The sequence below is a fragment of the Haemaphysalis longicornis genome, unplaced genomic scaffold, assembly GCF_048455015.1.
Source record: "Haemaphysalis longicornis isolate Haplotype H1 unplaced genomic scaffold, Haemaphysalis longicornis Haplotype H1 scaffold_7, whole genome shotgun sequence".
In the NCBI taxonomy this organism is placed as follows: Eukaryota; Metazoa; Arthropoda; class Arachnida; order Ixodida; family Ixodidae; genus Haemaphysalis; species Haemaphysalis longicornis.
The window spans coordinates 71,585,210-71,611,132 of record NW_027526422.1 but is presented as its reverse complement, the minus strand read 5'-3'; the positions used below and the strand labels follow the sequence as shown (position 1 = coordinate 71,611,132).

General features: G+C 47.7%; 1 protein-coding gene across 1 annotated transcript in view; it reads left to right on the top strand.

Moving 5' to 3' along the window:
- LOC144145918 (uncharacterized) overlaps positions 1 to 25,923 on the top strand; it is a 91,951-nt gene that overhangs the window by 52,109 nt on the left and 13,919 nt on the right. The window lies entirely within an intron of this gene.

Sequence of the window (25,923 nt, the reverse complement as noted above, 5' to 3'; positions counted from 1 at the left end):
CCTTCTTCCATGTCGCCTTACGTTGCTGTTGGCGTTGTGCGTCGACTAAAGCATGAACTGCTGCTTCGTTGATTTCGCTTACGAACTTCGTTAACGAAGTCAGCGGTTATCTTCCCGGGCATTTCTATCTCAGGCCAGGAGCAACTGCCCCCAGGCGTGCTCTGTTTATCTCCAGGGGGGGGGGGGGGTCTGAGTATATAACTTCGTTTTGCGAGTGCGCCGCACACCTTCGTGGGGCGCGAGGGGTTCGAACACGAGAACCCCATGTTAAGAATCATGGGTATGGGGCGCTCGTCTCAAGCGCACCCCGGTTTCCTACTTCTGCGCGCAGTTCGGTGTGGCTCCTAAAATTTTCTTTCTCTAGCCTCGTACCGAAATTCGATTTTTTTTTTTCGACGAGCAAGTGTTGTCCTTGTAGGAGGTCGGTCGTTCGTCGACATTCCTCCAGCGAATTCGCAGCGTCGAATGGATCACAAGACACTTGTGCTCCCGTTATTGGATGCAGATAAGCTTTACAACCGCTCCAAAAAAGAAAATGTTGCTGGTCAAAGTTCAAATGGTTAATATTGATGATTGATTGATTGTAGAGTTTAACGCGCCGGCGCAACGCAGGTGATGAGGTGCGCCGTAGTGGAAGGCTCCGGATTAATTTTGACACCTGGGGATCATTAAAGTGCGCCGAAATATCGTACACACGGGCGTTTTTGCTTTTCGCCTCCATCAGCAAAGCGGCCGCCGCGTCCGGGAATCCAACCCGCGTCCTTATGCTCAGCAGCACACACAAAAAAGGTTAATGTGAAAACGTCTTTTTTTAGGCTGAATTTCACCCGCACGTTGCACACACACACAAAAAAACAACCTTGAAATCTAAACAAAAAAAAATGGTTAGGGAGGTCCCGGGAATCAAACCCGGGTCCTTTACGCCGTGACACCGGCAGCGTAACTACTGGGCCGCCCCATAGGCCTGAGGGGTACGGGGTTAGCAGCGGCTGTGAACGTGCAGCCAATCGGATCCGGGCCTGCCAGCCGTGGAGAACTTTCAGCGGCAAGTTCGGAAATAACTGTGAGGCCCAATAACAGCTGGGTCTGCGACGAAAGGAGAGGGGCTGCCAGCTCTGCTGTTTCGCCAGCCTTGCGCCACTATTGCAAGCTGCGACATTTTTTCCATTGCTTCGGGGAACGATATGCTGTTTCGCCCCCCCACCCCCAATTTTTCGGGGGGGGGGGGGGTTGCAAGACGAGCTGCAACGTGATTGGTCAGATGAAAAGTCAAATCGGCCTCTTGCAGCATCTCCTGAAACTTGGTTGGGGCAGCTCACTACCGTTTCACCTTAAAACATGTCCGCCCCTTGCGGTGGATCCGTTTAAACAACCATGATTCCCTCGTCTGTTTTGGCGCCGTTTGTAGCAGCGAAATTTCTTCGTGTACACAGAAATAGACTTGTCTTTTGTATTCGAAATCGACTGGACGTTTCGCCAGACGAGTCTCTGGGAGGGAATATTGTTTGAGAGGCAAGGAGGGCTGTTAGAGGCCTCGAATTCGCCTTGCTGGAATAGCCATATTCAAATCTTCCCCCGGGACCCATCCTCGAGCACAGTTTCTGTTTCCTTCGTATATTGCTTGGTCCAAAATATTCAAGTCGGTACTTTGAATTACGCGCTTTTTTCGTTTTCGGAGGCGTATTTCACTTCAACTTCTATCCATCTTCAACTTTTGAGCGTAAGCTATAGAGCGATCATATTCGACATCATTTCTAGCTTGAGTAAGAGCTCCGTTTATTTTAATGCTTGTGGCTTTCGAGCCTCATGCGTTATTGTAGGATGGAAACTCTGGGTTAGTTCCTGTTTTGGAGCGATTAGAGAGAACTGACAAAATGATGACACGTGTCGATTGTATTCACTCGCACGCACATCTGATTCGCTCCTCGCGTATGTGCTCTAACGGACAAGTTTTTTTTTTTTTCTGTTATTCGGCAGGATTATGATACCTTTCCGACATATTCTGCGACGAAAAATTGACCGCGTATCTGCTCTCTTCGCTGCAGAAGTCGCCGGGAGACGACAGTCGTCTCCCGGCGACTTCTGCAACGTTTTTTCGGTGTCTGCACTGCTCCCGCGCCATCTATTGGGACCTTTTGTTGCGTGAGGTTTGGAGCGCTCCGATCCCGAGCTTCGTTTTCGTCTTGTTTTAGTATTTTCTTCGGACCACATGCTCAACCACAAGCAATACCTGAGATTAGTTCTATGGGTTATTTTCCTTTCTGGCTCGGCGCTTATGGAGCGAACTCCCAAGCAGCATAACCTCCGCACCATCGCTCCATACATTTACAAGACAACTGGAAGATCAAGTGTGACCACTGTGTCACTTTTATTTCAATTGTATTGTTATCGTTCTTTTACAATACGGCTGTTGTTTCTTTTTCTCTCTTCCTCTTTTTCCGTGGCCAATGACCTTTGCCCTCCTTCATGACTGCAATTTGTTGTATTCTTTGTATTTATTTGTAACGATTGTTTGTACGAGAGCGAGTTTTGTTTTTGTTTTAAATGCTCAAAAACATTACTACCCCATATATCGCGGGGACCCCTTTTACCACCCATTTGGAATTCTACCTGTATACTACCACGCAGATGTATTTGTGTCTAATGTAATAGACTTGATTTATTGAATGGTTGATTTGCGATCGCAAAACTCAGCGGGCGCCTATTTTTAATTAAAAGAACGCACTAGTGTCCATTATGTTACGGATCCTTGCATCAGATGTGCTTAATGTTGGTTTTTTGGTAGCACTGCGGACGTGTATAAAGCAGGCCACCAAGCTTTAGTTGCTTAGAAAGGTTTTGCCTACATGTACTTCGGGCGTCTGAATCATGGGACACAGACAGGCAAAAATTGTAGCGTTTAGGTAGTCCAAGAAAGGCTATCTTCTGTGAAAGAAGGCCTCTCGCTTTAGCTGAAAGTATTCATTGCAGTTGCCGTCAAAATGCACGGTACGGCGCGTTCTTTCTCTAGCACTCGGTGTAGCCGAAAAAGAATACGGTTTTCGTTTTCCTCGCTGCGTCGGCATCGTCGTCCGCGTTTCCGCTCCGTGTGGGTTGGTCGCCATGGCGGGCGACATTTTCGTAGGACTCGTTCCAGCTTCCGCGCTTAGGAAAATGCGAGCGTGTTCCTTCTCCTCTTGCGTTGGCGTGGCGCAGCAGAAAGAAACCGAGCGGTGCGGGCTGTCTCTTCCTCCCCCTCTCCGTTCGTTTGCTTTATCCTCCCCACGGTGAGTCATGTTCATTTTGGAGCGCGTGGACCCGGAGCCCGACGAGAAGAGCGGTGGGCGTTCGAACGCGGCGTCGCCACCCCGCCAGCACGCGCGTGCTGCTGTTGTTGGGAGGAGGAGGCGGAGGAGGGGGGGTTCGGGTTTAGCGAAAGAAAACCCGAGCCCGAAGGGGTGTGCGTTGGTTCAGGGCTAGCGCGCTCCTCTTGCCTCCGGGGCAGGAAGCGTCGGCCCGAGGAGGGAGAAAAACGCAAAGGCAATTAAAATGCAGGCGCTTCGGGGTGGAGGGGAGGGAGTTGGTAGATACCGCATTATTTTGATTACAATAGACGTGGCGTTCTTTCTTGCCTACCCGTGATGGCTCCGTTGGAAACGTGGCTCTCACGGCGGGGATTCTTATGCAGGTTACCGTTTGTTGTTGAGACGGGAGGTTTTTTGGTTGTTATTTCAACGGCGGAAATCTGCCGATTCGACTAGATTGAGAGCGGCACTGAGAATCCCTGATCGTCTTCGGTGCGGGAGGATCTTAGACGGCTACCGGGATCAGTGCTGCTGTTTCTTTTGTTGCTGTTGTTTTGTGTTGTTTTTACAACGATGTTTATGGCTAGGGGGCTCAAATGGTCTCCCAAAAACTCCCGAGGTTCTCCCAAAAACTCCCGAGTCGTCGTGTGAAAAAAAAAATTCCCCTTTTTGAGCGGTGGGCTGCTCGGCTGACGAGTTTGAGAAAGTCACCAGAAAGTCTTGGTGACCAGTACTCGGACATCGACCAAGGACCTAGGTTTTCCGTACTCTGAAGGACCGACCCCTACAGGGCGGGTGTCTCAACTATGCCGCTCAATTGGACTTTTTCTTTGATACACTGGCTGTTCTCGTTGGTATGCTGGCTGTTCCCATTGCTTTTCAAATTGACGTATTGGCTTTTTTCGTCGGTGCCTTGGCCTTCCACCTTCACTTCATTCATTCACAAACGTTCATTCAGTCAGTCTTTGCGAGCGGGGATTTCGTCGCGCGATTTTGGGGAGCATCGGGTTAGATTGGATGATAGCTAAACGTAGCGGATCACGAGCGCCGGCTCACTTTGCGCAGCAGCCACGGGACGCGCCAGTCTCCGCGTTTTCGGCGTCGATGGCCCCGTAGAAGACGCGGCGTCGCGAATAGGCGGGCAACGCGACGATCGAGGCAGCGGTGTCGTGAATGCGGGTGCAGCTACAACTTCTCGTGAGCACTTTGTTGAGTCTGTTTCGCCGTTACTTCAGCGTGAGGGAACACGATGTGGCCAGTGCCGAAATGCCGTCGAGTTCTGTGTAGAAAAAAAAAAACTTTTTGGCAAATTCGCGAAATGGAAACACCCCCTGGTTTGTTGGGGGGAGGGGGCAATTAAACTGTGTCTAATACCCGTGCCACACGTACGCGAAAAATGGCATTAAGTGCTTAATGCCTTAAGTTTTACTGCCATTAATTCGCTGCTTTACGCAAAAATCTAATGCCATTCGCTCTAATGTCATTTTTGGTTTAAGGAGTTCCGCACAACTCATTCACCTTCGCAAACGCCTTAAATCTGTCTACTCTCGAACGCGATGAGCACCAAATGAAGCCAACGAAACTCTCAGCACCAGAGTGTTGGCGCGGAAATGTAGCTGAACTTCGAAATAAGACTATTTTTTTGGTGGCGAAGTTTTTAAGACGAAGTTCACGAGAACAGCGGCAAAAGTAAAAAACATCGCGTTACCAGGCGTTACTCTTCGTGTTAAATTTTTCGGATTTGGCTACCGCCGGCCGGCGACGGCAGCTGCTGAAGCCACTTTTAGAAACGGCTGACACCATTTTTAAGAAAACACTATTTCTCTCAACGTTTTCTTTCGCAAAAAAAAAAAAGTTTTAATCTTTGTAAGGCGTTTTTCTCTACATTAAAGACTTCTAAAATATGAGGGAATTTCTCTTTTTGGTCATGATCACCATCGTGCCTAACACATTCATTGCCTTTGCGTTTTCTCGTGTAGCACGGCCCGCCCAATTAATTATCTTAAGGCCTTAAACACTTAATGTCATTTTTCCTGTACGTGCGGCACGAGTATAATAAGCCAGCGTTATCACCGATGCGCATATACGTGCGCAGTAACCCAGCTTTGTAGTCAAAAGTAACAAGAGGGAGGGGGGGGGGGAGAGGGCTAATGGTAGAGGCTTCTCGTTACCCAGCCGAGTAACGAGCGTTGAACTGCACGCACCTTGCGACAATTTTAACAGCGGAGCTGTTATAGGTGTAGCCACGGCCGCTGGATGAGAGGCGCACTGACGTGCGGCCTGCCGCGTGCTCCCAAACCGGCGTGAGGGTGCCTAGTACCCATCGCTGCCGCGGCGGCGCCACCGTTCCGGGACTGGTTGCGGTGAGCGCAGCCAGCGGGACGCCGGCTTTTGCGCCGCTTATTTCGAAGTGTGGGCTTATCATCGGCGTTCCACGCTCCGCATAAGGCATTTACCAGCACTAATTTTACGCCTGTTAAAAGACAAACACGATTAGCGGTGGCCGAGCTTAATTTGGTCAAGGTGGAAGTTCAATTCCGTTCACAGCAGCAGCATTACGCGTTGATAGTGTGCCTTCTGTCTTGCATTGCTGTTTGTGTCTCATGTCGCCCGGCATGCTCTTTGTGACCTCACGCACCGCAGAGATTTACGTTTTGTCTGCAAGCTGCGACTGCAGAGAATATATTAAAATTCCCGACAAGCAGAAACAATGTTTTTGTGACGGCGCTTGTTATTTATGAGTGCCAACACTTCTCAATGTTTAAGACGTAACCAACTTTTATGTAGGTTTTTCCTCGTGCACTAAATAAAACACCACAATTCCTATTAATCTCATGGCACATATGACTTGATTACACGTTATTTAGTTATGAAGTAATACTAATATCATGTCGGCCCTTTTTTAGTTTGATAATATATATATATATATATATATATATATATATACATACATACAGTTGAAGGAAAAGCGATTCCAGTTTCTACCTGATATTTTTACTTCTTCCCTGTAGCCTCGAAAAAAATTAAGGAGAGCAGATGGGATTTCCGGGTCGACAAAAAACTTTAAAAAAATATTTGGCGAGCTTGGCAAGCTAAATTTTTGCCCGGACACGAAAGAAAAAAGCGAAATTGTACAGAAATTCCAAAAATTGCCTAATAATGCGTAAGCATTCGAACACCGCTTTTCCACTTCACGTTTTCTTGTTTTCTTTGCTATTTTAAACCAACAATTGTACATCTTGAATATCATAATTATTATTTGTTCTAACTGCGTGAATTACACATTATTTGTGCAGATACAAGGCACTGCACTTGTTGCATTACGTAGAGATTATGCTTGGGTACTCAAAAAAGAAAGCTGACGTAATAACAACGTATGTGAAAATTTTCCTACGCTACGAAAATTCATTCGAATTGAAGCGCAGTATGTTCACAGAGCAAAACTACCGCAACGTCTTTAGAGCGCGCTAATTTGAGCGCATACTGGTGCTGCTCCAGGAGCCCGGCCGTTAGCTTCAGGGATAAATGCGTATGGGTTTAAATCGGCGGCGAAATAATAATACTTTATTGATGACATGAGTAAATACAAAACAAGGAACGGGCCTGCCAAAGCCGCAGTGGGCTTGAACGGCAGTGCCTGGCAGACATAACGGAGGATATAGCGCTTGTTCTCAACGCAAAGTTTGAAAAATGCTTAGCAACGTGGACCGCGTACGCACTGTTTCTTGAACACAGCACGGTGCATTTATTTTTCTTTCTATACAACCTCTGTAATCAAGTTTTCAGTAGCGCGTTTAAAGGCATTGTCGGGCCTGCGAAAATAAAACAACCCAAATCTCTATACGTGGCAAGACATGATCGGGCCAGTATAAAAGTATATAAAAAAAGACACGCATAGCAAAATGTCTAGTCTTTTCAAATCGTATTTCGACCATCCTATCGCCTGTCTTCGTTTTATGAGGTGCGCATTCCGCCCGACCAACATGTTTTTGCAAAGAAGTGTCTTTAGGCAAGCTTTAATCCGTCGCCGGCAAATATTCATCGCTCTCCCGTGTGTCGACACCGCGTTTCCTGAGAAAAGGTGACATTTTTGAAATTTCGGACGAATAAAGCCCCACCAAATACCTGCCGCTTGAACAGTAACTAATCAACTTGCGGCTTTAAACTGTGCAACGCGCGGTTTACGTGCTGTGTGTGAGACGCTTTGTACAAAGCTAACCGGTGGTTATTATATTTTGTTGAATATTATCTTTTTTTAACAATGTTGTCGAATATGGAGCATCTTTTTAGATTTGTTAGATTGAAAATGTATTGCCTATATCTCATTCAAGAATTATTTTAGCTTCTGGCTGCTTCAGTCACGGCCGGGCGGCTGGATCGAGCGACAGACGACAGACTGGCAGACTTACATACATACGGACAGACAGTTTTCGCGGTTGAGTAGCCCAGGAAGGACAACCACATCTTTAAAACACGTGCGCTGGCTGTCTCTCTGAGTCGGTGCAAGCGCTCGCCTACGGGGACCGCCCCGCTCCGTCCCGAAACCAGTCCCCGAACGCTAGCGCCGCGAGGGAGTCAAGCGGCGGCAAACGTAACCACCGCCACTCACGCCCTCGCCCGTTGAAATCCGGGCGACGCGGCAGGCCGCACCTTGCGTGCGCTCTCATCCAGCGGCCGTGGTGTAGCCTTTTCGTCCGTATGCTGTATGTCGTGCGCCACGCAGGGGTAGAAGCAGGTTCCCAGACCCACCGATAGAGGGCGCAGTGGTCTCGCAGGGAAGGTTCTGCTCCCTCACGCTAGGCGAGGGGATGGGGAAGGGTAACGTAACGTTGGGGAAGGGAGCGCCTTCTCCCTGTGTTGCTTCTCCGGCGCCCTTTCCCAGCGTATTTCGTCGGTCGGCGTAAAGGTAGCGGCGGATGTCGCCGCAGTCGTACGTCGTTGCTTGAGTACGTCGGTTGCCGGTTTCACGGCGTAAAGGTCCCGGGTTCGATTCCCGGGGCCTCTCTAACCTATTTTTTTTTTAGGCTTCGGGGTTTTCTGTCTACGCGTTGGCCTAAACAGCGTTGTTTTCATAAATTAACTCTCCATTCCATCCTTGCGAAAGTGGCTGACGCGACTTCGTGGTGACGCGGACTTTAGATGATAGGTATCAGCAAATTTTGGTTCTCTTGAGCGTTGATAGCGGTTATCCCCAAGAAATACGCGCATACGCGCTCGCGCTTTTGAAGCCGCAGGTCTTGAAAATGACGCCTATTAACAATAACTGATCCACTCAAAACGCGTATCCAAGGGATGAGGCGTTTAAGCTTGAGGTTCAAGTGATGTGAACGGCGTGCCAGTTTGTCCTAATGGCGTACACACCGGGACTTTGCAACGCCGCGCGCTTGGTCTCCTTATTAGGCGCTTAATACGTCACGTACTGTGCCATACATTCACAGCGACTTTGTAAGCTGGCTTTCCCACTATGCGTGCCAAAATGCGTTGTGTGCGCTCTTTCTTTTTGTTTACTTTTTTGTGGCTGATTTACGTCCATGTAACGATAAAAGTACGTTGTTTGAAAGGACCTTTTCCCTCGCTATATTATCCCCGCCGGTTTGGTGGCGACTACGCTCTGGTTTACCCTGACGTGGTGAACCTGCCTGTGCAACCTGCCCGAAATAAAAAGTCATGGCGCAACTTTGTAAGCAGTGTTTGAGGGTGCTAAGCCCGTTCTAGATGTTGCGTTTTTCGTCTGCGAATTCGGTGGAACGAACATTCGCAATCGCGAAGTTCTCAATGCCTGGAAGTGTCGTCTACATGTACTACGAACGTGCCGATCTTTGCATTTCAGATTGTTTTCAGACTGAATTAATTCTGCCGCTAGCAAAGCTTGTGATTTAAAAAAAAGTTTTATTTTACTTTCTGGTCAAGTTGCTGCAGACTGTTTTGCAATAAATATGAGTATCTGCGGTTTCATACGACAATCGCCAATTATTTATCAATATACGCACACATAGCAGAGAAGACAAACAAAGCTAGCAACCTTGGGTTTGCTTGTTGTGCGCGCCTAGCGCACTTCGGCCGGTTCTTCTTGGGTTCTTCAGTACGTGTTCCCTGCTGTGATGTCCACCACTTGGGCGTGTACCGATTAAGCATTCGATGAAAACGGCGCGCGACATTGTGTTGTGAACGCGCGTGCGTTTGTTTTGGTGCACCCGCGCTTACGCCGCGCGTATACAAGCAACGCCATCTGGTTGCTAAGCGTGCAAATGGTGATGCCGGGACGTTAACCTAGCTGTGTTCCTATTGGCCGCAGGTCCTGCCCATCTACGCCGCACGAGCGGCGTTCGCGGGCAATGCTCGACCGTTCCAAACATTGGGCTCTTAGCCGCAACAACGAAAAAACGTCGTTACTGCGCGCAGTATTATTCTCAGTGAAGGAACTGTACCATCTCTTGTAATCATTGTTTCGTGATGATGGCGAGATTGTAGAGGTGCTATTTATTCCAGCCGGCTCTGTAAGCGGGTAAAAGAATCATTGAATCAGGTATTTTCATCCAATTGATAATGTGTCGACTAATTTTATTTTTGTGGCGTTGTGTGCCTTTTGAATTCCGCCAAATCAAGAAACTAGCGCTTCGAAGCCAATGGCGGTCACGCACTAACCGCGTTCATAGTACAGTAGCACAATACATAGTGCAAACAAACGCTTCAGCTCAACCTCTTAACTACCCAAACGTACGCAGTCAAAAACAACCGCGCGTGCTAACAGATGTTGTACACAAAATAATCTAGTGAAGTTGGTACACACGATGTAAAAAGATGCACGTTTACCGCGTCTGCCCTCGAAGCAGGCGACTTGGATAGCGACGAACGGTAGCGAGTATAGCCACCATGGCTACTCGTGTATCTGTCCACGCTGGTTGTGCGCCGAAACAGGCGGTACATGTGTGGGCACGGCAACGGGAGGCCTTCCGCGTCGCCGCCGTCTTCTGTTGGCAGCTGGAGAAAAACCGGTTCGTTGGACAATATTGATTTCTAGAGAAGGAGGGGTCCCCCTTTATCCCCCTCACCCGTATTTTTCATTCGAGCGCAGTGATGAATGTCTGCGCGGTAGCCCTGGTGCCTCGTCGGGTGCGTCTGCAAGCAGCGCGAGGGAATCGGGCGCCTTTCTTTTAGCCGGGCCTCGCCGTTAAACAAAGAAGCTCCCCCCCCCCCCTCTTTCCCACGTCTCATCCCTTCCGGCCTTGCGCCTCCTTTCCCCAGGAGATGCGCAGTAATGATTGCAGCACGTGCCTGCTGCAGCGACAGTCACACAGTGCGACTGCGCACTCGATTCTCTTCCTCGGGCCACTTGAGTCTGCCCACGTCGGCTCACATATGGCGAAAGCATGGCTTCCGCCGGCGATACTTACCAGACCTCTGGTGTGTGGACTATCTCTCGGCGCGAAGAACTTCGTCGGGCAGACTGACCGCAGCTTCAGGCCACTGCTTCCTCAGAGTCGGAGCTATCCATGGCTGGGGTTCGCCTATTCTACTCATGTACCTTCACGTTCACCGGTCACTCGATAAGACGTCAATGCCGCGCGTACCGCTCCGCTGGCTATGCTGAGGCGGTAGCGCACTCGGCCCCCACTGTGGAGGCCCCACTTGGATCCCCACACGAACCCGAATGGGTGCGTGCTTCGCGGCTAGCACCCAGCGTCCCCAGTGCACGTTTGTTTAGCCAAGCTTTGTTTAGCCACTTGGGAGATTGGCCAAGATTAAAAAAAAAAAAAAAACAGCGTTCACCGTAATCGTGGACACTTGCCCGGAACGAGAAATACACGTCATAGCGTACGCCCCTCCATGGTGATGTCCAATGATTATCGCTTCCAGGAAAACGATAGCAACAATGATGGAGTAAAGGTGGTTGCGGCCAGAGTTACTTGATATAGGAGTTGCGAAACTCCCCATAGGCCCCCCGTGCATCAAAAAGTGCCCCTATGATGGGTCCACTGTTTTGGATCTTGCTTTTCAGTGGCGCCATCGGTTGACGAGAAAATAAACTACAACTTGCTTCGTTGCTCGACGACCTGGACGAAAAATGGTATTTGAGTGCTTACGTAAATTTGTTATGCCAAAGGAGCCCAATTTGTTCAACTATGGAAGTGTTTTATATACATGCGAAGCAAGAGTAGTAAAACGAAATGCGACCGTGGGTTCAACCGTCGCTTGCGCTCTGTGCGTCCTCTTCGGTCTTCTGGCGGCAAAAAATAAATAAATTAGAAGTCGCCTCTACGGCTTTACGACACCTGAAAATGATTATTTAGAGCCGCTTGATCGGCTACTGGATTTGTTTTGGCATACTATGTGCTGTGGACCAAACGGTAACTGCAAATTTAGTTCTTCAGGTAGGACCTATGTTGTGCCGGAGTGCCCGTACAAGCGCTAATTGGTCGAAGCAGTTGCGCGGACGCAGAAAAAATCGCAACTTAAAAATCGGAGTTTAGATAGCAGTGAATAACTTATGAAAGCACAAAAATAAACAATTATGCATTTTAAAACAAAATTTAACGTTAAATTTTGAGTTTTTATAAGTAGCTTTTTTTTTTTTTTTTTTTTGATAGTGCATGCGGCGGCCGCAGTGGCGCCATAGAACGCACGATCCAAAGAAGTGTGAGTCCAGGTGCGGGCCGTTTTTTGAGGCGGAGTTTCGCAACTGCCTACATCAAAGAGCTGTGGTTGCGGCAGCGAAGGAACAAATCGGCTGGAATCGGGGACTTAAAGGAGCCATGAAGACAAAATGCAAGTTTGTGTTATTCGAAAGATTTTGTGTTTTATAGTGCCCCCAGCGCTTGTCCGAATGAAAACGATGCTTTATTCACTAATAAATTAATCAATTTAGGTAAAAATTTTGATTTTCCCGCTCAGTCGTGCGTTTTTGTGGTCCCAAATGACATCACAGGAACCGACCGCTCTGCAGCCTAGGGTCCCTTGATCACGCATCCGCCGTACAGGGTGGAGACGCGTATGCGCTGGCGCCGCCATTTTGGTCCACTCGCTCGCTGCCGAAACAAGTCATTGTATCAAAACCGCGCTAAAATTATCGCCGCAACGGGGTTAACTGGCGAAGTTTGAATCATCTTATCTGTTTCGCGTTGCTGGGTCTCGTGGGAAACGAGAACAACGCGTTGTGCACGTTGACCCAACTGCAGCGGCACGGGACCGTTCAATGGGTGTCTCCACCCTGTACGTTGGCGCTGGCACTGAGGTACTCGCGCGTTTGTTTACGTTACTGAACCCAGATGGCGCCACCATACCGTGGCGTGTCGTTTTCTGCCTTTTTTTTCGTTCTGGGAGAAAATGGTTTCGTGAAACATAGTGCTCGCTCGACAAACATGTTCGCGTAAGACACCGTCGCGTCAGTCAATCGGCCAGTGTCGTCTGAGACAACCCCAAAGCCCCGCAGTTCTGTGCAGCTAAACAAGCATAGTGCGCGCAGTACCAACAACAGCAGTACGAAGCGGCACTTCTATGTTTACATGTGCTTTCGTAACTTACACTCACCACCATTCTTCCGGCTTTAAAAAGAATGTGCCCTAAATTTAAGCGTAAATAGCTCGTTCGGCAAGCTTGTAATCTCTGCCTAATTTGCGTTTACTTCTGCCGGCCTCCGCCAATCGCAGAGCTGAGCTCATGTGACATCATACGTTCTGTTGCGGGCAATGAGCTGGTGGGTCGCATGGCCATTCCCTTTTTTCCTAATTATGTAGCTTACTTGAGCGAAGTTTACGTTAAAAGTGGTGTCAGTATGATTCTGACGAGGCAATCTTTTGAATGAACCAAACTTGTGTTTTCTCTTCATGGCTCCTTTAAACCGTCGTGAGGGTTGCGTACACTACAGCTTCGCTGCCTTCAAGTCCTGCGCGTTAGTGTGCGCTTCCTTTTATTTATTTTTTACTCTAAATTTACAGTGGCGGCAATTTTCTGTACCGGCCAACAACGACGCCGGTCTTAGGCACAATAGACCGTCGCCTTAAAATATCATCGCCCACTGTGGCGACCTACGTTCTGGTTCGCCTAAAGCCCGTTCTACACGGTGCGAATTTCCTTGCGGATTTGCTGCTGCGGCGCCACTCGTGCGACAAAAAAGAAGTATCTATTTGCGTTGCTGCGGGAAATTGCAAAGTCCAGGCGGCGTTCACGGGGGAAGTTCGGTCGTTCCAAGCGAATGGCAATTAGCCGCAACAGCGAATTCGCAGAAAAATTCGCACCGTGTAGGCCGGGCTTTCGTTCTTCCACTTCGATCGATGCCGAGAACGTGGTCATAAAAAAAGCTTGTGGTATTTTAAGTTCTGACGACTATCATAACGTTATGCCATGCCTTTTGAACCTTCGAAGCGCGGCCTGGTGGTCAAGTGACCCTCACAAAAATGGATTACGAATTTCTGAAGAGTTTTCATGGAGATCTTATGGAGTCACAAGAAATACTACAGAAACTCATCAGGAACTCTGAGCTTATGGAGTTTCCCCCATAAAAAATCTACAAAATTTTTATAGCTACTTCTCCACAGAAATTCATTAAGAGCTAACTCTTCAACACCTCTATAAATATTCTGTAGAATTTCTACAGTCACTTTTCCATAGAATCTCTATGAACTTAAACAACTGAAGGCCTCTATAAAGACTGTAGAATTTTTGTTGTGACTTCCCCATAAAAGTTCATTAAGAGCGAACTCTTCAACATCTCTATGAATTATCTGTAGAATTTCTGCCGTCACTTTTCCATAGAAACTCTGTGAACTTAAACAACTCAAGGCCTCTATGAAGACTCTGTAGAATTTTTGTTGTGACTTCCCCATAAAAGTTCATTAAGCTTCCAGTCATCAAAGCCTCCAAAAAGACTATAGAATTTCTACAGTTAGTTCTCCATAGAAACTCTGTGAACTTTAACTCAATTATAAGCCAGCTCCCCAGCACTTTTATTGTTTGCCATCATAACTCGTGTGTACCAGCGGCCGTCCTTCCATCCAGGCAATATGATACACGCGCGCACACACACGTACACGCGATTCACGCGTCGCGCGAGCGTCGGCGTTGATCGGCGTCGCCGCACCATCACGCAGGAGAGCTGCAAGAAGCCGCAACCACATGCAAACGCATGGAACAGGCGAAGTCATGCGTCAACCACTCCGTCGACGAACGTTGCTGAGCACGTTTCAATGAACTCGATCTGCAGGACTTTTAAATTATTTTTGATCGTTTATGAGCAGTTATTTCAATTGTTTAAATACAGTAATTAGCATTCTAGATTTGCCATACAAAATGCACTTTCTTTGCTCTACAATAATGCTTGCGGGCCATTTTTGAAATGTTGCAAAATGTATTTCAAGTTATCACAGTCAAATCTGAACAAAACAACACAGCCTCATGAACAAAGACGCACTTCGAACAAATTCCTTACAACTTGATGTCCTACCTAGAAGTAATGTACATGAGCTAATGTAGAAAAGTCGACGACATTTTAAGCGATTGCCAACTTTTTTTTTTCTTCTGAAAATTGCCGCTTACAACAAAGTTTTCAATTCTGCGTTCCACGGGTATTCTTCGTTTCGATATCTGTACAGCCTCGGGAATTTAGTCCAGTGTTTGACGGAGTGTGGTCAGGTAAAAACTATGTTGGCAAGAAAGGTCACTGACCGATTCAAGAATGAAAGTTTTAACGTTCCGTTACCGCTGGGGGTACGGACGGGCACGGGGTACGTAGGGGCACCGAAACGTTGAAGCGTTCATTTTTGACTAGGTTTTCACTTTTCGCGGGGAACATGCTTCAAAAATTCGTGTCACGTCAGTGGTTGGTAAGTGTAACGAAACGATGTGTAAGCCGCGCAGTCAGTTCGACACCGAAAGTTGGGCTAGTTGGCACATCGTGGCACTTTAAAAGTGCACACGGAACGAGGGACGGATAGAAAGGACACAGAGGGGCTCGTTTATGTCCTTTCTGTCAGCCCCTCGTTCCACGCAGTCAGATCGCCGCCCAAGCATAGGGAAAATGCTGTCTGCCTCAACGGCAGCAAAAAATGGGCGCAGGTTTTGTTAAGTATTTTATGGGCGAGAATGAGCCGCTAATGGGGGCATGCTTTCTTGCACGGAATTCCGAAATGCGGATGTAATAGTGGAATTAGGGGCAAAAATTGTTGAATGTGGCTCATCCGGCGAACCGGTTGCTTTTTTTCGTTCCTCATTGTGTTGAGGGAGAATCGAAGTGATCGTGGTTTTACGTGGAGTTTTCGGCAGTCGGCGGTCACACGTGCGGTACAAACCCGTACGTTGCATCACGAACGCCGCACGGAAACACTCCGGGTGCGGCCGGTTGCGTCGCCGCAGTCGATATTACGCTCGTGTGTCTCGCGCTTCATTCATGAACGCGTCACGTATGGTGAGCTGACCCTGACAGGTGGCGCCGATGCGGTGGCGTTGGTTTATTCCGCTCATGCCGCAAAGCGGTACAGGATGCGACGTGCCGCATCCCGCGCCCTTGTAGCGGTCGTAGTTACATCACGCGCGTATCCGATAGCTGTGCTGCCGCGCACCGCGCGATGACCTAGAAAATAAAACGGGAACGCGAGGAGGAGGAGGAGGTTTGGCAGTAGTTACTTTCAGCGCTGATGGGGGCGACGACAAATGAAACCGCGGCTATTTTTTTCGCCGCCCGGGTGAGCGAACTGAGGGGCGGGATGGCTTTGGAAGCGACGGCGTAGCCTTTTTCTACCAGCATGCCCCCAGTGTATACAGCTGCTGGAGTTGACAGGAGGCGAGCATCTCTAGTCCGAGATTCGGCAGCACGTCGCGCGTTGCCAGCAGCGAGACCCTTTTTTGTTTTTCTTGATATTTTTATTTTCTCAGGTTGTAACGACTCTTGGCGCCGGTGCAAGTATTAGTTAGGAATGTGCTGAGCCACTCCCCTGGTTTTTGGTTGGCTCCAGTGAAGAACCGTCCGGACTGCCGTGCGTTGGTCCCTTTTACTTGCTTGTTCGGAGCAGTGTCTGGGCAGTCCGAAACTGCCAGCGCGATAGGAATTCTGTGGACAAATAAAATGCGTAGCTGCTTTTGAGCTATTCCGGGCAATAATAAAAAAAAATGCCGGGCCATCTCCACTAACGCGAAACCGAGTGAGGGGCGAAGCGTGCAGTGTAGTAAGTGTATTCGTGGCGCCTGGGCGTTTTTGCCAACGGAGATGAAACCGTTGGGGGCTAGAGGTACACAGCTTTGCTGTAAAAGTCTGGTGTCTTTGAAGCACGAAGCGTTCTAGCGCGAAGCGTAAACGAGTTCCCGGTGTTTTAGTGCCGTGACTACATGAGACGACGATTACGACGACGACAGGAGACGTCAACAGCCCCAACCCCTAAGGGGCTTGGCCCCCAAGAGGGGCATCCCCTAAAAGGGACGTATCTCCTAAAGGGGGACATATAAAAGAGATGTTAGACTCCCCACTGGGGATTGGGTATGTTTAATGTGTAAATTAACGAACTCATTATTCCTGTGAACGTGTGTGTATGGGTGAGCGAATAAATTGACATTGAAGAGGCCGGGGGTCGATTAGCGTTGACAGAAGTTGGGTCGCGCCATTCTGTGATACGGGCAGTCGAACTCCCTTATCTGTGCAAAATGGGGCAAGTACGGCTCGGGTTCCGCAGGTCCCAAATCGGCGCAGCTCTAGCGAAAACATGTCTGTTCTAAAATAGGCCGCTTCGATTGCTGCCGTATTCGAAATGATTGATACGATTCGGAAGGCATGGGAGAATAGGCCGATTTGTCAAATGCGCAGTATTCTAAGGCGTTGTGCTACTGAGCACGAGGACGCGGGTTCGATTCCTGGTCGAGACGGCCGCTTTTCTGATGGAGGCGAAAAGCAAAAACGCCCGTGTGTTCGAGATTTCGACGCACGTTAAAGATCCCAGGTGGTCAAAATTAATCCGGAGCCCTGCGTTGCGTCGGTGGGTTAAACATTACAATCAATCAACCAATCAATCAATCAATCAAATGCGCAGTATTCACACTAAAGTTCCCAGCGCATGCCAAGACTGTTTGCTACAGTATGTTGCTGGTATGTCGTCTGTTGAGGTGCGCCCGCTATTTGAGCCCCTCGGTTGGGTGCATTTGCCTGTTCTCCCGCCACCCATAAATTGATGCACGATAACGAGGCGTTGGTTGAGTCGTTTGCGGGGAAATGGGGGTTGTGTGAGTCACCAGCGGCTGTAGAAGTAGTGCTTCGTGAAGGCTGCGAGTTTTTTTTTTTAAAACCCCAGAGTTGATTTGGTTACGTCGGTGATGAGGCTAGCACTTGAAAATAAAGGGTCGCCGTCACGATATGCTGAACAGGTCTGCGTGCTGGGTTCCACGCACTCCTGGCTGCAGGAAGCAGAACGCAGCTTTCGGGGAGGACAGAGCAGACTCGTGTTCCGTGCTTTGAGGCTGTCCGCGACGCCTTTTGCCCATTCTATGGGCTTCGGCGCGGGGGGGGGGGGGGGGGGGGGGGTTCTGTTTGCGGAAACCGGCAGGCGTATTTGCCTTGCTATCTTTCTCGTTTGTGTGGTGCGCGCATGTGCAGCTGCCGTCTGCGCGCATATCTATTATTTTCCTACGCTCTCTGTGCTCGGACGAGCACACTCCTCATCCTGCACCGCTTTGTTTGAGGTTGTGGTCGTCTGGCCACACAGGCTCGGTGTTTTGCACCTTTTTTCTGGTCTCGCAGACCACTCTCAGCTCTCCGAGTGGTTTGGAGATTTTCTATGCGATGGCTTGCTCCCCGCCTCCTCCCCCTCCTAGTTTGCGCATGCGTGCCAAGCCCTTTCACTCCAGCCTGGTGTTATGAACGAGAACCGTGTCTCCCCCCTTTCGGCGGTAGTTTCGCTTTATAGTGTCGCCATTTCGCTTTAGACTGCGTGTTTTGAGGGATATAGTGAAGCATAGGTTTACTATGAAGGCTCAGCGTTTTGCTGATGTTTCTTTCCTTCCTGGTGACGCGAATGGCGCGCAGGTTTGCTGAAGTCTTTGTAGGTGCATTTGTCTCTCTGCTCTTTTTTTTTTTTCTTGACTGCGGTTGCCTTCGTCGTTTTGGATGTTTGAATGGCATCTGTTTTGTACAATGTGCTCATCATCAGTATGCTATCTACAGAGCTAGGCCTACACTGTGCACTGAAACTCTCATTCTAGTTTTCAATCTAATGCAATCCGGTCCAATCCAATTTTCGACATTGTGCGCATTTTTTGTCTCTTGTTTTTGGTCCTGCTTGTAGCAGCGCGTGCCGAAATCTTTCTTTCCTGATGCTCGCTTTTGACTCGCCTTTTTACGGCGTCGTTTTGAACGCGCAGTTTTTTTTTTTTATTTGCTACCGTAAAAATTAATCCATAGATAACGTGCTGAGTATCTGCCTCAAATTTGCCTGATGTTTCCTTTGCACTGATGCGGACGTGTATGAGCTATGGCAGCAGTTCTAGTAGCTGGTAACGGTCCGGTGGTATTCGTTGAAAAGTTTAGCTGTCAATTTCTTCGCTTGGCAACACTGGAAACGGCCACGGACATGGCGCGGCTTTTGCCACTGCGTCGTCTGCTCCGTTTCAACCCGATTCTCAAAGGGGGGGTGTCAACAGAAGTGTTATTCATCGCACTCACATTGGAGTGAAGGCATTACTTTGCGTTACGTGGGGTAAATTTTGAAGCGTCCAACATAAATCATGTGCTTTGTTGCATTTTTATGAAGAAGGGTATGAATCACGGGGAAGCTCCGACAGAAGGAGAAAAAAAAAAGAGGAACTTTCGGACGCCATGTTAGTAGCATAAAACAATTCAGTTATCCTTTCATTCCAGTGGCTTCGGACTCCTTAATTCCACATGCTTAGCACGGACAAGTACCGCCATCCCGCGGAGACCGACGTAACCAGTGGCGGCGCACTCGCATTGTTGCCTGCATGCGCGCCTCGCCAGTGAATACAAGCTGTAGGGTGTTCCAGTTAACTTAGCCAGCGTTTAACAATATGCGTATGCACTCTACGACGACGCTACCAAATGCATGTTGCTCACTTTTGCATGTAGTTACGCACGCTATTTTTATATGTGGCTTAAGCAGATAACTAGTCCATTTTAATTAGCCAAGTTCTGAGTCAACGAAGCTAGCCAAAAAATTCTAGTTAGAAAGTTCCAGAGTGGTTCGCAAAACGTCCGAATAAACAGATTCTGTCTTTCTGTGTATTCAGTATTAGTGTTTTTCAGCTTACTGAAAATGCCCGCGAAATGCAAAAAACACCACTTGCGCTGCTGAGCGCGAGGACGGGGTTTGATTCACGGCCGCGGCGGCCAGGGCCTTTCTGATGGAGGCGAAAAGGAAAAACGCCCGTGTGTACGAGATTTCGGCGCACGTTAAAGATCCACAGATGGTCAAATTAATCCGGAGCCTTCCACTACGGCGCGCCTCATCACCTGCGGAGCGTCGGAGCGTTAATCCCTACAATCAATCAAAGAAACACCACGTGACATGCCCGTTTGCGCGCCGTGATTGCAGTGCTCCCAAACGTTCAGCCTACAAACTATCATCAGTGCGCAGCTGCGTAAAAAGTGACAGGGCAGATGACGAATCTGTTGCTTCGGGCAGCACAAGCGATTACCGCTGCGCCTGCTTATCGCTATGACGAACTGTCGCGAGAGAAGCGCATCGTTGTGTAAATGGCACGGCCAACTCGTACGTTGCTGCCCTGTCGTCTTTTTAATCGGCAACGCGCATATGGCTGTTTGTGCGCGGAACGTTTGGGAGCACTGCAATCAAGACGCGCAAGCCGGCATGTCACGTGGTGTCTTTTTTTTTTTTTTCGCGGGCAACCCCAGTAAGCTGAAAAACAGTAATACTTGATAGATAGAAAGACAGAAACTGTTTATTCGGACGTTTTGCAAACCGTTCTGCAACTTTATAATTGGGATTTTTTGCCTAGATTTGTTGGTTCATAAGTTGACTAATTAAAATTGATTAATTATCTAATTAAGCAAAATACAAAAAATAGCGTGACACGCTACGTATGAAAGTGAGCAACGCGCGGTCTTAGAGTGCATCGGCATATTTTTAAACTCTGGCGAAAGTTAGCTGAAACACTGTAATTTGCGTTGGGTTCAGGCATTCTTTCACTTTGTCCGGGCGGCCGAATCGAGTGACAGACCAAATTTTTGTGTTTGGGCAGCCAAAGAAAGAATCTCGTCTTTGGAAAAACATCTCGCCGTTTCGTAAAATAGTCCGCATACTTTAGTTGCTGGTGGTTAGCTACTGCAGACTGAAGTAACGAACTAGTACTTAAAGGAGCCATGAAGAGAAAACACAAGTTTGGTTCATTCGAAAGATTGCCTCGTTAGAACCATAACGACACCACTTAAAACGCAAACTTCGCTCAAATAAGCTACATAATTAGGAAAAACGGGAATGGTCATGCGACCCACCAGCTCATTTCCCGCAACAGAACCTATGCCGTCACATGGGCTAAGCTCTGCGATTGGCGAAGGCCGGCAAAAGCAAACGCATGTTAGGCAGGGCTTACAGCTTGCATAGCGAGCTAAATGCCCGTGAAACATACTGCACATTCTTTTTATGACAAAGAACGGTGGAGTAAGCGGTTGAAGGTCCGAACGAACTCGCAAGCGTGTGCGCCAATGCGTACGAAACTAGCGCGCCGGCCGAGCTCGACATCTCGCCGTCGCGCAGACGAATTTTCGGGTTCGAGGCTCTTCGGGGCCAACGAACCGTTCCAGCACGCACAGCCGCGACCTTGCTTCGTATCGTAATCCCTTCACAGGAGGTTGGCCGTCATATCGCCAACCAGCAAAGGTAAAAATAGAAACGAGGGGAGTAAGGAACAGCAAGAAGCGACGAGATAGTGCCAGTCGTCGCGTAAGTTTCGAATGGTGTTGGTTTGCTGCTGTCGTTACGAGCTCGTTTCCAGTTTACAACCACTGAAAACTTCAGTTTGTTCAGTTACGGCAGGGACCCTTACGTTAGCTCACTCCTGGAACATGCTGGCGCTCGTTGCCGACTTCGTCAAATCGCTCTGACCTTGGGGAAAAAAATGCCGCAAACACCGCGCATTGACGCTCGTATCTTTCTGGTCGAAGCAGAGAGCTCGCGCGAACGGCTTTCCATACACGACACCGGCCAACTGGCATAAGTGATACTGCTACTGAAATTGAACTATTATTAACCGTAATCAAAATACGGCACATACGTACCAGTCTATATTCGTCCGTCGCGACGGGGCTGACGAGGCAGCGGTGCCGACGGCTGGGCGTTCGTCTGTTGTGGCTATCGCGGAATGGTCGCTTTCCCGTCCACCGCGTATCCCACAACTCTTGCCGCTCGTGCACTTAGAAGCATTGAGCGTTTTTGTGGTGTGAGGTTGTTAAATGCAAGCCCGAGCTCCTCGGCGAGAGTTTTGTTCTCCGGATCAGGCGATTCCATGACTAGGGCTGCGGGTGCACTAGGTTTTACTAGTATTTTTAAAATGGCCGCCGTCTCGATCGACTCCCGCGTGTGGGTGCTATATGGAGTCGACATACTAAGTATCTGTTTCATGGACCGGCTCTATGACGCCATTGTACACGTCACGGAATGTTCAATTTTAGCGGGAGATTTAAAATTTTGGCTTAAATTGCCTTATTTATCAGTGAATAAAGCATCATTTGCTTCCGGGAAAGCGCTTGGGGTACTATGAAACACCTAATCTTTCGAATAAAACAAACTTTTGTTTTCTCTTCATGGCTCCTTTAACTGCTAACTTGGGAGCCGAGGCGGAAACCGGTAAATCAGCTTGGCAGAACTGCCGGCGTGTTCTTGTTATTGCCTGAATAGAAAATATAACTACGTAAAACGCATCGTGATGAAAAAGAAAATAAAAACATCAACCGCTCTGCTATACAATTTAATAGGCACTGCGGCCGCTCACCTGACTACTTCCCAAGGTTTGGTTAATTATTTTTATTTTATTGTATTTAGTGCCTCCCGCTAACCAAAAACTACTTCCGGTTAAAGAACGCGATTGCTTGCTATTTTCAGTGTATTCAATTCGCGTATGTGGTGTTGCCTCTCTCCTTGAAAGATTGGTGTGTAATCACTGCCACGTGCGGTACATTGTGAATATTTTTACTCGTATACAAATTTGCATGCATACAGTTCTAAACGTGAGCTTACTAGATCGAGCGCCGTCGAGGACACACACACTCTTATTACCATTGGCGATTTGTGTGATTAACCAAACTTTAAAAAAAAAACTTTGACTAATGAGTTCCGCTCGTTGGTTCTAGTTGTAATAATTAAGTTTGTGTCTGGAAATTTGAGAGAGTATAATTATTCGGGCGTTTTCGAGCCCGGAAAAATGGCCGGCTTTCGCGTTTCAGAAAGTTCTAACGTTTTTCTTTGTTTTTTAGTTTGTGGAAGACGTGGTAAGCGCGAATCATTCATTACATGTGTGCCTGCTGGAGGTTGGATTACTTTTTTTTTTTTAACAGCGAACAGGTCTGAATCCCATTTCTTTTTCATGGAAGTGGAAGCAGTGGGGCACAGTTATTACCTGAAAGGTTCGTTTGGAAGCTTAGTTCATCAAAAACAAATTTCTGGGATCCCTGTTCTTTGCTTCAGTTTCTACCGCAGTTGTGCTGCAGTGTGGAAAAGTCTTCGTCCGCAGTCGTGAGAAAAGTTTACGCACCGCAGGAGCGGCTATTTTAGCTAATTTCTCCTCCGCGTAGCAGCCTTGCATATGGACGTGGAAAATAGAGATTCCCATAAATTGCCGCTGTCGTTTTGTTTAAGCTTTCGCTCATTCGTTACTGTACGTTCGCCACCAAATCCTTGCACCACAAGCTCAATCTTGATGCTGTGGCCGCAGCGGTGTCGTCTGAAGCGGCACACACATGACGATGATGATGATGATGTCCTCAAAGATTTTGGACGTACCCACAAGGGGGGATTGGCCAGGGCTAAATCGGTTGTTGAAATACGTGGGGACTTCAAAATACTAAATTATTTCCGGAAAGAGGCTGTAAAAGGAAACTTAGTTATGAAAAAAAAAACCGAATTACCCAATAATTAGCACCAGCACCCTTCAGCAATTCAAACGACCTGAAGCAGGAATAAAGTTTTGAATGCAATTATATATATATATATATATATATATATATATATATATATATATATATATATATATATATATATATATATATATATATATATATATATATCCCTTTTTGCCAACTCCAAATTTGATGCGCCAATGGATAACATAAATGGAATAAAAAAAGTCAACCCCAACCGCTCAATCGGGTCCTTCAAAAGCAGTTGTCTAGCTGTTGAGAAACGGCGGCAGTCGAGAAAAAAATGTTCGATTGTTTCAGGGACCTGGCACCGCACGCATAGTTCCGTAGGTGAAAGTCCTGATATCAACAGATAGAAATTAAGCCTTGGAATCCTGCAGCGCTGCTCGGTGAAGGTCACCTCGCATTGCTGAGAACCACAGAAATGAACATTCCACCCGAATTAGTTGGTAGTCTTCAAATGACAAAAGTAAATCTGAACGAGTAGCGTCTAAATGCCAATATCGTCTTAACCTTGAAAATGCAAATAGAGCCAGATTAGGTATACCGACTTGAATGGGAGCTGTGACAGCGAGGTTAGCTAAAATGGTCCGCTAGCTCGTTGCCCCTGATGTCCGCATGGCCAGGGACCCAAGACAAGCGTACCTCCTTCACGTGCCTTGGAACAATCATAGTGTGCGGTACAATGGAGAGTCGGAAGAGGAAGTTAATGCCGATATAACTGCCATCGAATCGGATAATATGATGATCTTTTATACATGCTGCGGTACTTTGCATAGAGCAAGAGCTATTGCTAAACATCCGGCCATAAAAACGGGTCTGTAATCCGGGATTCGTAGCGAATAGCTCCAATCTAGAGATTGTGAAAAAATACCTGTTCCAGCTTTCTCGCCATTTTGAGATGCATCAGTACAAATCACAAAAGAAGCAGGATACATGGATAAGTATTCGTTCAAAATAGCGGCTAATAGCGAGCGTGGGAGAAGTTTTCAGCCGAACTTCGAAGGGAAGGGGTTTTGAAAGAAAAACTCAGTTTCTTGCTCAATTGTGGATACCGGAATAACTTCATATAGCTTAACAGAAATACAATCCAGGCATGATTGAACGAATAGCACTTGGGGGGAAATACGTTTAGGCCACGGAGATGTAAAAAATAAACTCGGATCACAAATACAGCCTTGGAAGCTCCAGAGGGGGCTTCGTACATGCGGAGGTAAGTTTGAACCGTCAGCAAGTCAAATCGAACCCTGAGTTCGGGAATGCGTGCCTCTAAGTACAGAACTCGGTTCGAGACGAACCGGGGGAGGCCGAGGCAAAACCGAAGAATGCGCCTCTCCAACAGGTATAACGGTCGCAGTTTACTGATAGGGCAACTGCAAAACAAGACGCATCCAAACTCCATGACTGGCCGGACAATAGGATCGGTACAACAGCAAAAATGTGTCCCGATGCATTCCTGCTCGTTTCCCACATAGCCTTTTCATGCGACCAAATGCTCTCTCCGCTTTTGTGACTGATGCGTTAATATGTGTATGCCAATCAAGAGCAGACGTGTATGTAACACCAAGATACTTCAGCGAATCCACCTGCGGAATGATTCGATTTTTGTAAGCAAGAGAAATTAAAACTGTTCCTGCAACTAAGAAGACAAGTAGAGTACTCTTCGACACATTTAACGTTAAATGAAATGCTATCAAGCCATGTCTCCAAGAGAGGTAAATAGGCCTGCAAACGGTCATATAGCGAATGAATGTCGACTGCGGCCGCAAAAAACGCTGTATCATCCGCATAAACGTAGGTTGTTACATTTGAGAGTAGAGGAATGTCAGTCACATGTGAGTCTGCGCAATCCAGTTTTCCTCGCGGCGCGGCGGATTGGACGCGAGGCCAATCCGGAGGTCTTCCGGCAGCCAAACCGGTTTTCAAAGCGGGTTTCGTACCGCCGTCGCCATCACACGTTTAAAACTAAACGAATATGTAACAATATGCGCGATTTTTTTTTAATACAGTAAAAGAGATGAACAGCTTACAAACAGTACGCGCTCTTGCGATTGTTTTGGAAATATAGCAGAACTTTTTTTACTTGAAATTTCTTGAAATTAACGTTTTTACTACAAAAGATAGCGCGAAACGCGCACATGTCTTTACATTTATTACTCCTATTGAATCTGTCACAGAAAAAAAAAAAGGATCCTTTAGAAGTTTCTTGACCACTTGCACTCCTGCATGTCGTATTTGGGCTGGCCCAAGGCCACTTCCACCTCTTAGACCTCTCCAAAAGTTTGACGACCTAACAGAGTTGTTATACGCGCTGGTATAAAGATTTATGCGACAAAATCAGCCTTGCTCGTGGTAACACATACATCCGCACAAAGACCGGCCGCCGTCTTCGCGACGTGCGAACGCTAACGAAAGTGCTCCTTTCCTAAACGATAAACTGCATGTCTTTTTAAATCCCCAAATAAAGTACTTAATTTTTTAGTGTTAGACTTAGTTCACTTGAAAGTAAAATGTTATCAACCGCGCGTATCTGGTGAAAGTAGAAAATTGCGGTGG